The sequence below is a fragment of the Aulonocara stuartgranti genome (genome assembly GCF_965226115.1).
Source record: "Aulonocara stuartgranti genome assembly, chromosome: 22".
In the NCBI taxonomy this organism is placed as follows: Eukaryota; Metazoa; Chordata; class Actinopteri; order Cichliformes; family Cichlidae; genus Aulonocara; species Aulonocara stuartgranti.
Window position 1 is genome coordinate 6,115,600 of NC_138957.1, and position 13,105 is coordinate 6,128,704.

Here is a 13,105-nt window from a genome sequence, read left to right on the forward strand (position 1 = left end):
GGAACACACTTCATAGAAACATTTAATGGTTCTCAAAAAGCTGGCCATGTTAGAGACAGTAACTCCCTCCAGGGCCTCCCAGAGGCTGAGTGCCAGCCACCAGCCGACTCAAGACCCTTGGAGGTTAAGACACCAGCGCCAACAACTACTTCACCTTCCGCCTCCGTCCTCTGCTGGGTTTGTTGGTGAACATTTTCAGCTCCCTGAGGACTGCATCCCGCTGTTGCTACCTGAGCCAAACCAATTTGCTGCTCAACTCCAGCCAGTGTAAGGAATACCAGAGGTCTCTGAGCCTACCGGTTCTGTTTTGTGCTTGCCAGAGGTCCCTGCATCAGCTGGTTTTGCTCTGTATCTGTCAGAGGTCCCTGCAACTGCTGGTTCCTCTCTTTGTCTGCCTGAGGTCCCTGTACTTACTGGGTCCATGTCTGTCTCCGCTGGAGGGTCGGAGGGTCCCATCCAGTCATCTGCCTCCACTGGAGAGTCCGAGGGATCACCTCAGCTGTCTTCTGCATCCGCTGGAAGGTCCCAGGAACCTTCTGTACAGCCGGCCTCCGGACCAGCTTTTCACACAGTGGGCCTCCTGAGCTGAACCTTTTTGGACTATTGTGCTCATGGCCTACGGGTCAACCCTTGAACCATCAGTGAACTGTTCCGTGAGCTCCTGCGTTTCTCGTGGACTTTCTGTTTTCACCTTTTGGGTCCTCAGTTATTCCTCTACACAGCTCACTCCGCTAGCCGTGAGAAGTTGTTGAAATACAGCAGGAGCAAAATAATCACATAGAGTGCAATGATCACAAAAAACAGCAATGAGGATTATCTACATGAACAATTTGTCCAAACATCCACGTCTGCACCTGAAAGTTATCAGTTTCTACGAATAAAATGTAAACATGATTGGATTTATTATAATGTATAAAATATCAGTGTATTAAGAAGAGAAACTGCTCTTACCTACAAAGTTCTTATACAGGATGTTCAGCTTGTTGGCTCTGGAGTTGACCAAAGGGTGCTTCATTGTGAGCTTTCTAGGGAGCTTGGAAGGAAAAATGCCTGGATTTCCTTATGTTGCTTGCCGATGTTTCACTTCTCTACCAAGAAGCTTCTTCAGTTCTAAGGTCAAACATATTGCTTATTGCACTGTAGAGGCTGGTGAGAGACAGTATTTCGTTTCAGGCTGGGTAACACCATACGAAATGACAATAAACCTCTTGAGTCTTGAAATGGTGGAGAATCCCAGATTTAATCCCTAAAGGAGTGACCCCCAGGGGGTCTACGATGACCTAAACTAGGATGACCTGAATTACTGAGAACCTTCACAGATTTATTTTGAACAACACTTCACATTTGCATTTCCACTAATTGGAGCACAAATAATTTTTAATATCTACAGCATCAGTTAAAACCAATAAATCTGAGAAGTCAAACGCATAAAGAATAAACAGTAAAACACACCTGCTATGATTGATGTTTTTATTCTGGTTTTTTTTTTTTTTTTTTTTTGGGGGGGGGGGGGGGGGGGGGGGATCGATTTCCAAAGACACACTGCATACAGAGAAAAGTAAAAAAAAAATCCCTTAATATCTTTGAATAATTGATTAAGATTTATTTTCTATGGTTTGCATTAGGAAATGGGATGGGAAAAAAATGAAACATTAGACATTTCTTTGCCAAAATTGGATTGAAAAAAACTGAATAATTAGTTATTTAGATAGAAGAAATTGTAATTGGGCTTACCATTAAACACATCACAATGTTGTTATTTGGAATCAGGTATAATTTGTGAGGACTTTTATTTGTGTTAATTCAGCTAATGTTATTAATAACATCTACATAGCATGCCTGTATAAAATATGAGTTATTTGGAATTACAGCTTGGAAATGAAATCCATGACTAATGATTGTAGAACAAAGACACGTCATTTTCAAATTGAACAGAATTTTTTTTATTGATTTTATTTTTCTCCATTTGGCATTGGTTATAAACAACATATGCATATCAAATTTTGTCTTTTTTTAAACAACTATTATTTTAGAAGTAAAAAAATAAAAACAATACTTAAACTTAACTAAAAAACTTGCATGATCAAAGTGAGTAAAATGTAAAGAAAAAAAAACCCAGAGCAACTGTGTAAAATCAGTAACAAAAAAACTCACATGATCACAAAGGTCTTGAAAATTTAGTATAATTAAAAATTGCAACCAAAGAACTCTGAGATCAACAGGATCTAACATTCACATTCTCACTCTGGACATGACCTTGTCCTTGTGTTGTCATTGTGTTTTCATTCCTTCCTCTGTTGTATCTCCTGATCTCAAATCGTTTTTTTCTTTAACTGTGGTCTCCATCTGTGGTCCCTGTTCCTTTATGTCTGTGTCCTCTGTGCTCAGTGCTTTGTCTTTGTCTGTAGTCTCTGTCTGTGGTCTCATTCCTTCCTCTGTTGTTCCTTCTGATCTCAAATAATTTTTTTCTTCAGCTGTGGTCTCCATCTGTGGTCCCTGTTCCTTTATGTCTGTGTCCTCTGTGCTGAGTGCTTTGTCTTTATCTGTAGTCTCTGTATGTTGCCCATTTTTATCTTCAGCTATGTCAATTGTGCTCAATCCTTTGTTCTTTTCCTTATGCTTTCTTGTAATTTCTCTGAGTCTTTGTATGACTTTTTGTCTTTTGCTGGTATCTTTAGGTGCCTCTTTAGTCTTGTGACTTCTGAGCATCTTTGGACTTAACAGCTGTTTTGCAGTCAGGCTCTTTGGTCTTTTTCTTTCTCGCTTGTTGCCCTTTTGCCTTGTTTCTTTGCTTTCATCACACTTCGCCAAAGAGCTTTTCTTCATTAGAGACCTTTTCATCTTTTTTGGGTGTGCCACTGGAGACTCATAGCTAGTCCCAGGGCCATCTTCTTTTACTCTAACTGTGTCTTTGTTTTCAGTTGTTCCTTCTTCTCTCAAATCGTTTTTTTCTTTAACCCTGGTCTCCATCTGTGGTCCCTGTTCCTTTATGTCTGTGTCCTCTGTGCTGAGTGCTTTGTCTTTTTCTGTAGTCTCTGTCTGTGTTCTCATTCCTTCCTCTGTTGTTCCTTCTGATCTCAAATTATGTTTTTCTTCAGCTGTGGTCTCCATCTGTGGTCTCTGTTCCTTTATGTCTGTGTCCTCTGTGCTCAGTGCTTTGTCTTTGTCTGTAGTCTCTGTCTGTGGTCTCATTCCTTCCTCTGTTGTTCCTTCTGATCTCAAATCGTTTTTTTCTTCAGCTGTGGTCTCCATCTGTGGTCCCTGTTCCTTTATGTCTTTGTCCTCTGTGCTGAGTGCTTTGTCTTTTTCTGTAGTCTCTGTATGTTGCCCATTTTTATCTTCAGCTATGTCAATTGTGCTCAATCCTTTGTTCTTTTCCTTATTTTTTCTTGTAATTTCTCTGACTCTTTGTATGACTTTTTGTCTTTTGCTGGTATCTTTAGGTGCCTCTTTAGTCTTGTGACTTCTGAGCATCTTTGGACTTAACAGCTGTTTTGCAGTCAGGCTCTTTGGTCTTTTTCTTTCTCGCTTGTTGCCCTTTTGCCTTGTTTCTTTGCTTTCATCACACTTCGCCAAAGAGCTTTTCTTCATTAGAGAACTTTTCCTCTTTTTTGGGTGTGCCACCAGAGACTCATAGCTAGTCCCAGGGCCATCTTCTTTTACTCTAACTGTGTCTTTGTTTTCAGTTGTTCCTTCTGTTCTCAAATTGTTTTTTTCTTTAACCCTGGTCTCCATCTGTGGTCCCTGTTCCTTTATGTCTTTGTCCTCTGTTCTCAGTGCTTTGTCTTTGTCTGTAGTCTCTGTTTGTGGTCTCATTCCTTCCTCTGTTGTTCCTTCTGATCTCAAATCATTTTTTTCTTCAGCTGTGGTCTCCATCTGTGGTCTCTGTTCCTTTATGTCTGTGTCCTCTGTGCTGAGTGCTTTGTCTTTATCTGTAGTTACTGTGTGTTGCCCATTGTCATTTGTGCTCAACCCTTTCTCTTTTTCTGTAGTCTCTCTCTGTGTTGTCATTCCTTCCTCTGTTGTAACTCCTGCTCTCAAAATGTTTTTTTCTTTGACCGCGGTCTCCATCTGTGGTCTCTGTTCCTTTATGTCTGTGTCCTCTGTGCTGAGTGCTTTGTCTTTTTCTGTAGTCTCTGTCTGTGTTCTCATTCCTTCCTCTGTTGTTCCTTCTGATCTCAAATTGCATTTTTCCTCGGTTGTTGTCTTTTTCTGTGGTCCATGTTTATCTCTGCCTATGTCCTCTGTGCTCGTTCCTTTTATTTTTTCTGTAGTTTTTCTCACTACTCCACTGGAAACTTCTTGGTCTATGTCTGTTGTGTTCAACAAGGGACCATTTTCATCTTCAGCTTTGTCTTCTTCGTTATCTGTAGTCACTGTTTCCATACTGTTTTCATTTTCACTCAAACTTTCTGGCCTCAAGGCTTCATTGTCTTCATCTATTGTCTCTGTTTGTGTTTGGTTCACACCCTCAGTTGTTTCCTTTGGTCTAACAACTTTTTGTATTTGTGTTTGGATTGCATTTCTTTCTAAGATAATTTTAGGATATTCCCAACATTTGAACTTGTTTTTAAGAAACTGAGTATGACTATACAAGTCTCCTCTGTCCTTTGTGGCTTTTCCCTTTTCTTTAGCATTATCTTTACCTTTGGTGGATCCCAATGTACCTGCTGCTGTAAGGTCAATGTGTTCATGGTTATCATCATAATCTTCACTTTCACTACTCTCTGTAGTCACTTTTGCTCTTCCCCTGCCACTCTGTTTATGTCGGTGTTTTCCAGATGTGTCTGTGTCAATGGTGTTTGCGTGCTGTTTGGTCTTCTTTTTCACAATTTCTCCTCTTGTGGCATTTTGACTAGACTTTCTTTTCTTTGGTCCAGCATATCTTCTCTGCAACACATCTTCATTGTCTTCTGAGGTTGTAGATTCCTCAGAGTCTCTGGTTCTATTGTTCACAGCAAGTGCTTTTGCAGCATTGTTGCGGCACTTGAAGGCTTCGTCAAAGTTTAAATCTGCCTCATAAGGTCTCTCTGCAGTTGCGTCAGAATAGCACATCATCCGGTGGACTTGTACCTTGCTTTGGGTTCCCAAGGATCTCCCACTCTACAAATGTAAACATTAAATAATGTTATTAATTGCACTAACATTTGACATTTTCAAGGAGATTTGCAGAGCTAAGGACAGAACCACAAAAAGAAGTACAACAGAAGACAATAAAAAGAAAAAGAAATGTCCTTTCAACATTATAACACTGGGAGTAAAACCAGGAAGGGTGACTGTTTTATATCATCACTCTAAAAAGATAGGAAGGTAAAAACACTGAATCACCATAAAGTGGAAACTACTCACAAAAGTGCTGATGCTGCTCCTAATCATAGAGAAGTTTGGTTTTCCTGGGATACCAAACTTCCTCCATGCATCTTGGAACGATGTCAGCATCTTAGCATAAGGCCCTCCATTGGTGTTGGCAAAAATCAATTGTGATGATACACCAGGGTATCTGTGGCGGTGGTACACAAAGCGGTGAAACCATATGTATTCGTCTTTCGTTAGGGGAACAAGTGCATGGCCAAATGTTTCCTTGGTCTTGTGCTCTTTTACCTGTAAAAGAATCAGCAACTAAATTACATTGCACACAGTCATTGATGTCGCTGGTAAGAAAATATCTTTAATCAGGGAGAGAAATAATTGCTTAATGATTTTACTCTGATTATCCGCCGGCCATCACCATCCGCTTCAGCAGTGCCAACTTCCTCAACTGTCATATTTGATATGACGCCTCTTCTGTGCCCAGTTGTGCAGATGACAAATCCAGCCAGAAGACCATAGAACCAGTCTAGGTTCTCAGTTGTGGGATTTTTCTCAAGCTCGACTATTGAGTAACATAGAGGTTGCACAGTAAGACACAAGGGATAGGGAAGCATATCCATTATATTCAGTGTTGGGGAGTAACGGAATACATGTACCGCCATTACGTATTTAGAATACAAAATATGAGTAACTGTATTCCGTTACAGTTACCGTTTAAAAAGGTGGTATTCAGAATACAGTTACTTTGTTGAAATAAATGGATTACACTGCAGTACTTTCCTGTTTCATTTTGTCGCGGGTCAGGACTGTTTGGGTTTTGTTTGACAGCTACGTTCTGTTGTTCCAGGCGGCAGCGTTACGGTTGCCATGGTTACAGGGCGACGCTCTCTCTCTCTCTCTGCGACTGTGTGTTTCCTGGGTGAGAGAGCGCCTTTTTGTTGTTGTTGTTGTGCTAAGCTAACAGGCAGAATGCTACAAGCATAGCTCTAAAGAATGTAGCATCATGGGCAGTGTAGTCAGTGTTGCAGGGAGAATGGACTGCCATACACGTTATGGGTCTGTGAGCGCGAGGAGGGAGAAAAAGGGGAGTGGAAAGGTACGTGTTGTCGTCGAGGAAAAACAGGAGCTGGAAGCATGTAAATATAATAATAACCACTTCAGCCAAGAAGAGAGCCTGACGAGCCCAGTTGTAAGTAAGCTAATAAGACTCGACTGTACACCGTGTTCGTGTTTTCCTCCGAAAACAATAAGTTCCGTTGGAGCAGCCTTTCAACGCCTCTCTCTGTCTCTCGCAAGAAAAGTTGACCCACACAACAAAGTAAAGCTATTTTTCGGCTACGAGCCGACAGGGACCCCGCCGTATTAGTCAGAGGTCCCTTTACTACAGTTCGGAGTCGCGGACCTTCAGTAATAGTAATAAATCACACAGCAATAGTACATTCACGTTGTTGTAAAAAGCATGATAATATATTAAGTAATCCAAAGTATTCAGAATACGTTACTGTCATTGAGTAACGTAACGGAATACGTTACAGAATACATTTTGGGGCATGTATTCTGTATTCTGTAACGGAATACATTTGAAAAGTAACCTTCCCAACACTGATTATATTGCTATATACTCCCCCTAATATAATCCTATATAAACATCACAAATGCTACTGTTTGTATATGTATTATATATTTGAAGAAAAATCAAAAAGTCCAACAAGTGATTATAAATGAGCAGTCTGTTATAATTGAAAGCAAAAAGTTCTGTCATATATTTCTGTAAATCTGAGATTCTGAACTATATATACATACAGATTACAGCTGGTAAGTAAATATTATATAATTTCTCATTAGCAGAGATATTATTGGGGTTATTAGAGTTGTCCTTATGGAGAAATGAACTACACACTTACCAAGTGCTTCAGGGATGTGTGTGGTGGCCTTCTTGAGAAAATCAGTGATGTGGACAGGATCTACAAGCATTTCTAAAAGACACAGAATGTTTTTATGTTCCTGCAGCTCCAGTCATGCTCATTCATGCTGCACGCAATGATGTAAATATAAAACAGGTTGTATTTCAGACCTAATACAGATTTTTATGATATATTGAATTGAAATTGCTAATTCAAGCAACCAATGATTTATGAAGAAACATCCTGAAAAACAACAGGGGTGCACAAAAACAACAGGTTGTAGTTTAGACCTAATTTTTTTCAAAAAATTATTTTGTAAGGAAGAAGAACTGGCGACCAGAGCTCACAGTATATGAAAATGAATTGGATTGCCATTTTTAACTTAAATCTTACTTTCCAATCCAGAATACTAACCCTTTCAATTTATTTATCCTTCTTCCTAAACTTTCCAAGTTTACCAAGCTTAGTACTGAATATAACACATTCATGTGAAAAATTAATTCTTCGATCTTAAATATGATCAACCTATCTCTAATAATCGGCTATGTACCACAGGCCTTCAAGCTGGCTGTAGTTAAACCTTTACTCAAAAAGCCATCTCTAGACCCAGCAGTCTTAGCTAATTATAGGCCAATCTCCAACCTTCCTTTCATATCAAAAATCCTTGAAAAAGTAGTTGTCAAACAGCTAACAGATCATCTGCAGAGGAATGGTTTATTTGAAGAGTTTCAGTCAGGTTTCAGAGCTCAGCACAGCACAGAAACAGCTTTAGTGAAGGTTACAAATGATCTTCTTATGGCCTCTGACAGTGGACTCATCTCTGTGCTTGTCCTGCTAGACCTCAGTGCAGCGTTCGATACTGTCGACCATAATATCCTATTAGAGCGATTAGAACATGCTGTAGGTATTACAGGTACTGCGCTGCAGTGGTTTGTATCATATCTATCTAATAGACTCCAATTTGGGCATGTAAATGGAGAGTCCTCTTCACACACTGAGGTTAATTATGGAGTTCCACAGGGTTCAGTGCTAGGACCAATTCTGTTTACATTATACATGCTTCCCTTGGGCAGTATCATTAGAAGACATAGCATACATTTTCACTGCTATGCTGATGGCACCCAGCTATATCTGTCCATGAAGCCAGATGACACACACCAATTAGTTAAACTGCCGGAATGTCTTAAAGACATAAAGACCTGGATGGCCGCTAACTTTCTGCTTCTTAATTCAGATCAAACTGAGGTTATTGTACTCGGCCCTGAAAATCTTAGAAATATGGTATCTAACCAGATTCTTACTCTGGATGGCATTACCTTGGCCTCCAGTAACGCTGTGAGGAACCTTGGAGTAATTTTTGACCAGGACATGTCCTTCAACGCATATATTAAACAAATATGTAAGACTGCTTTCTTCCATTTGCGCAACATCTCTAAAATTAGAAATATCCTGTCTCAGAGTGACGCTGAAAAACTAGTTCATGCATTTATTACTTCCAGGCTGGACTACTGTAATTCATTATTATCAGGATGTCCAAAAAACTCGCTGAAAAGCCTTCAACTAATCCAAAATGCTGCAGCAAGAGTCCTGCCAGGGACTAGAAAGAGAGAGCATATTTCTCCTGTTTTGGCTTCCCTTCATTGGCTTCCTGTTAAATCCAGAATTGAATTCAAAATCCTGCTCCTCACATACAAGGTCTTAAATAATCAGGCCCCATCTTATCTTAATGACCTTGTAGTACCATATCACCCTATTAGAGCGCTTCGCTCTCGCTCTGCAGGCCTACTTGTTGTTCCTAGAGTATTTAAAAGTAGAATGGGAGGCAGAGCCTTCAGTTTTCAGGCCCCTCTTCTGTGGAACCAGCTTCCAATTTGGATTCGGGAGACAGACACTATCTCTACTTTTAAGATTAGGCTTAAAACTTTCCTTTTTGCTAAAGCATATAGTTAGGGCTGGACCAGGTGACCCTGAATCCTCCCTTAGTTATGCTGCAATAGATGTAGGGTGCCGGGGGATTCCCATGATGCATTGAGTTTTTCCTTTCCAGTCACCTTTCTCACTCACTATGTATTAATAGACCTCTCTGCATTGAATCATATCTGTTATTAACCTCTGTCTCTCTTCCACAGCATGTCTTTATCCTGTCTTCCTTCTCTCACCCCAACCAGTCGCAGCAGATGGCCGCCCCTCCCTGAGCCTGGTTCTGCCGGAGGTTTCTTCCTGTTAAAAGGGAGTTTTTCCTTCCCACTGTCGCCAAAGTGCTTGATCATAGGGGGTCATATGATTGTTGGGTTTTTCTCTGTATCTATGAAGCGCCTTGAGGCGACTTTTGTTGTGATTTGGCGCTATATAAATAAAATTGAATTGAATTGAATTGAAAAAAGGAAATATCAATATCCTAAATTTTGATAGTCTCATTTCCTTGACCATTTTTGTCTTTGTGTTTTTTGACAGTATAGTTCATTTTATCAGTAGGTATCTTTAATTTGATTACTAGTTTGCTTATTGTTTAGATATTTTATGTTTTTTCTTTCTGCATTTGTATGTTTAGTTATGTGTTGCTACTGGTTAGTTACTGGTCACGTTTCCTGTTTTTGGTGCCAATTTTATGTTGTTTAGTTTAATTCATTTACCCCCTGATCAATTTTGTTTTCTAGATCTGTGGTAGATTCTCTCTGCTTTATTTTTGTCCTCCTGAACTTTGTATACGAATTAGTATCCATGGTGTGCCTCTGTTTCCTTGTGGTGACATACTGTTTTCCCATGTAGAAAGTAGATAAAAAGAAAGTAAACAGAAACTAGAAAATGAAGCCTAACAGCTCTGCATTTCCTAGTTTCTGTTTACTTTCTGTTTTGTACATTGTATATGTTAGGTATTTTAGTACCATGGTAGCATTTACTGGATATTGTTTTATAGTGACATTATGCAGGAAAACTCTGTCATTCAATAAGGCCCCCTTTGTTTTAGTTATTTTTCTCTTTGACCCAAGAATTGATGTGTGAGAATCACAGGCTGGTACAAGGTTGAAATACCACAGAGATCACTCCCTCAGCTACATTAGTTTCTTAATCTTTTAGACGCCTGTTGAAGGCCAAATGGTTTGTTTCAGATTTCACTAATGTAAGAACTCTTCGTTTTGTGCCTTGAAAATATGTCGCTGAGATAATCACAATTGTAGCTGAACTAATAAACTACACAAAGGATGCTTCTTCACCCAAGGGCAGGAAGACGCTGCCTTATCTTGGTCTGTACTGGTTTAAACTGATAATCTGCTGTCTCATGAATTTTACCCTCTATATAAACTGTTGTACTTGTGAATAAAGTTGAGTCACTTTGGGAAGACAATCTAAAGCAGTCTCTGTTTTCTTGTTCTCCCAAGCTGCTCCCGAGCTGCTCGTACTAACACGCTGAATGGCATGCTTGAATATTACTTGAGAATATATTTGACTGTGTTACAGACTAAGGGACATTCTCTGCTGATAGGTGAAGGTACATTCTCTGCTGATAGACGTCCACGCCTCGGAGGAAGCCGATCCACGGAGTAGGCCCTGGAAACAGTTTCCTTCAGTATACAGTGGTACTTCTGAAATATCATTGTGTTTGTCCGCTATATGATATGTTGAACTGAAATTGCTAATCCAAGCAACCAATGATTAATAAAGAAAAACCATGAAAGTTATCAGGGTTCCACAAACTTTTGCATGCCACTGTGTAAATACAGCACAGAAAATATATACTTGTATACAATTTATACTTTAGATTATAACATTTTGAGTCCTCCTTCCTCACTACATCACAGTAATGACATTGTGACATTTATAAATAATGTATTTGTTACACATGCTAGGTAACGACAGTGATGAATAAGTAGTAAAGTTGGATCTTACGTGATTTTTTGATCCGGATGGCTTGCCTGTGGGTGTGTAACTCCCTTCTGCTCTTCTTCATTTCCAACTGAAGTGCAAATAAAGTCCCCTTTAAAGCCTTACGGGAGGCTCTGACCTCTGGCAGTTGTGCATCAATTAGAAATTTCAAGAACGCCCTCACATTTCCAATCCGAATCCTTTTGGTTGTCACGGCATGTTTATTCAGATAAGTTGTCCATCTAAAAAAGGCCCACAAACAAACACAAATCAGTAATCACTTTAGTATTATTGAGATTACTGGACTAATATATCACAGATATTTGTAAAAATGTACTCAGTCAGTCTTTCTCTGTTGTCCATAAATGCAAACGTCATTGCAGGGACTTGATTGTGAGACATGAAATATGCCCAGGCACGGACATGATGGACCCGTTGTTTGGCGTTGTCGACATCCTTTTTACTTGTTCCACAAATGTGCTGAAACCAAGCATTCAGGACTTTCTCTGTTTAAAATAAAGTGTAGTAACAACATAGCAATTAGGAGTGTCATGAAAAATTGATGAAGTACAGAAAACATTCTTCTAATTGAATTGGTTGACAATGATATTTGGAAGATATTGCTAATTAGCAGGATTTAACTTCCTTGATAGAATTCAATTAAATTCCATTCAAGTCACAACAACATTTGCCTCAAGGCACTTTATACTTTAAGATAGAGCCTACAATAATAAATAGAACAACCAGTTATCCAAATTCACATTACACTACACAACAAAAAACACTTTTGTTAAATAATTCATACCAAATTTAGGAAGCCGGGCTGTTGGGTCAGGTTTATGTCTTTCAAATTTCTGGCGCTTTGGGGGGTTGAGGGGTTTGAGGCCAGGTTTATCCTTAGAGGATTTCAGTCTTTTCAGTTTACTTTTCAGTTGTTGTAGTTTCAAATGCAGTTCTTTGCAATTTTTGCAAGTCTGATGTTGGACTTGAGCATCATCTGACTGATTGACAGGGGAATGGACTGAGCTGTCTTCTCTAATCTCTGCAGATTCTTCACTGGTATCACTGCTATCACTTTGCTCCTCTTGATCACTGCTTTCAGTCAGCTGCTCTATGTCCAGTGAGGTCACCATTGGAGGCTGTGGATTTGAACGTCTGAGAGCTTTGAGGGCTTTCAGATTAGCCAATCGTTTCGCTGTCCTCATTACTTTCTTCTGATCTGATTTCTGAAAGGGTATAAACAATAGAACAGCAATGTTTGAGAAAGTTAGTGAAACATGTCACATAAGAATGCATTCTAATTTAACAACAAAATGTAAGCTATACAAAACACTAACCTCAATCTCACAGTGGACATTTTCCAAGTGCTTGTCCAGTCTTATACGGTTTTTAACTTTACATACTGGACAGTCCAGCCTGCCCCTGTAACTGCATATCACATCCAGTTTGACAAATGTAACTACAACTACCACTTTAAATTGTAGCAATGTTTTTTCATATACTGTATGACAGTGACTTACACTGTAGAGCAGTAATTTAGCAGCAAATGTAATTCTTCTTTGTTTACAACATGGTGGTATTTTTTTAAATGCTGCCCAACTGCAACATATGGAATCAAGCATATTGGGCAATCTGTCATCTGACGTGGCATTTTTCCTGTAGAGAAGAATACACATCAGAACAGGTGAATAATTTTTTGCCAACAAGTCTTCAAATTGAGGAGCATATGTCCCAATACTTGAAAAATAAGAAGAGAAATATAAGAAAACCTTGATATATATATAAAAAGCCTACCACTTTGAATTGGAATCAGGACTTTGGTGGCATTTTAATGGCAGTTTGAAGGAAGAACTCCTTTTTAACATGGACGGTTATTTAAGATTTGGAAGCATCGCAAATTTGTGTTGTTAAAGAATTTCAAGGGTCAATGTCTCTATGCGCTGATTTCTGTATGTGTACTTATTTACTGTAGGGCTATGTTCCTTTTTGATTTGACACATAATCTGTCTAGCAGGCAGATGAAGCCT

At 39.3% G+C, this 13,105-nt stretch overlaps 2 long non-coding RNA genes across 2 annotated transcripts; both read right to left on the minus strand.

Annotated features, from left to right (window-relative positions):
* Positions 1-5,023: 5,023 nt before the first annotated feature.
* LOC309698426 lies at positions 5,024-5,948 on the minus strand. Its single transcript, XR_014274099.1, has 3 exons — positions 5,706-5,948; positions 5,350-5,601; positions 5,024-5,103 (listed from the first exon to the last, which is right to left on the minus strand). It is a non-coding gene; the product is annotated as an uncharacterized lncRNA (long non-coding RNA).
* Positions 5,949-10,819: 4,871 nt separating this feature from the next.
* LOC309699425 lies at positions 10,820-12,498 on the minus strand. Its single transcript, XR_014274339.1, has 4 exons — positions 12,416-12,498; positions 11,884-12,304; positions 11,416-11,584; positions 10,820-11,320 (listed from the first exon to the last, which is right to left on the minus strand). It is a non-coding gene; the product is annotated as an uncharacterized lncRNA (long non-coding RNA).
* Positions 12,499-13,105: the final 607 nt, after the last annotated feature.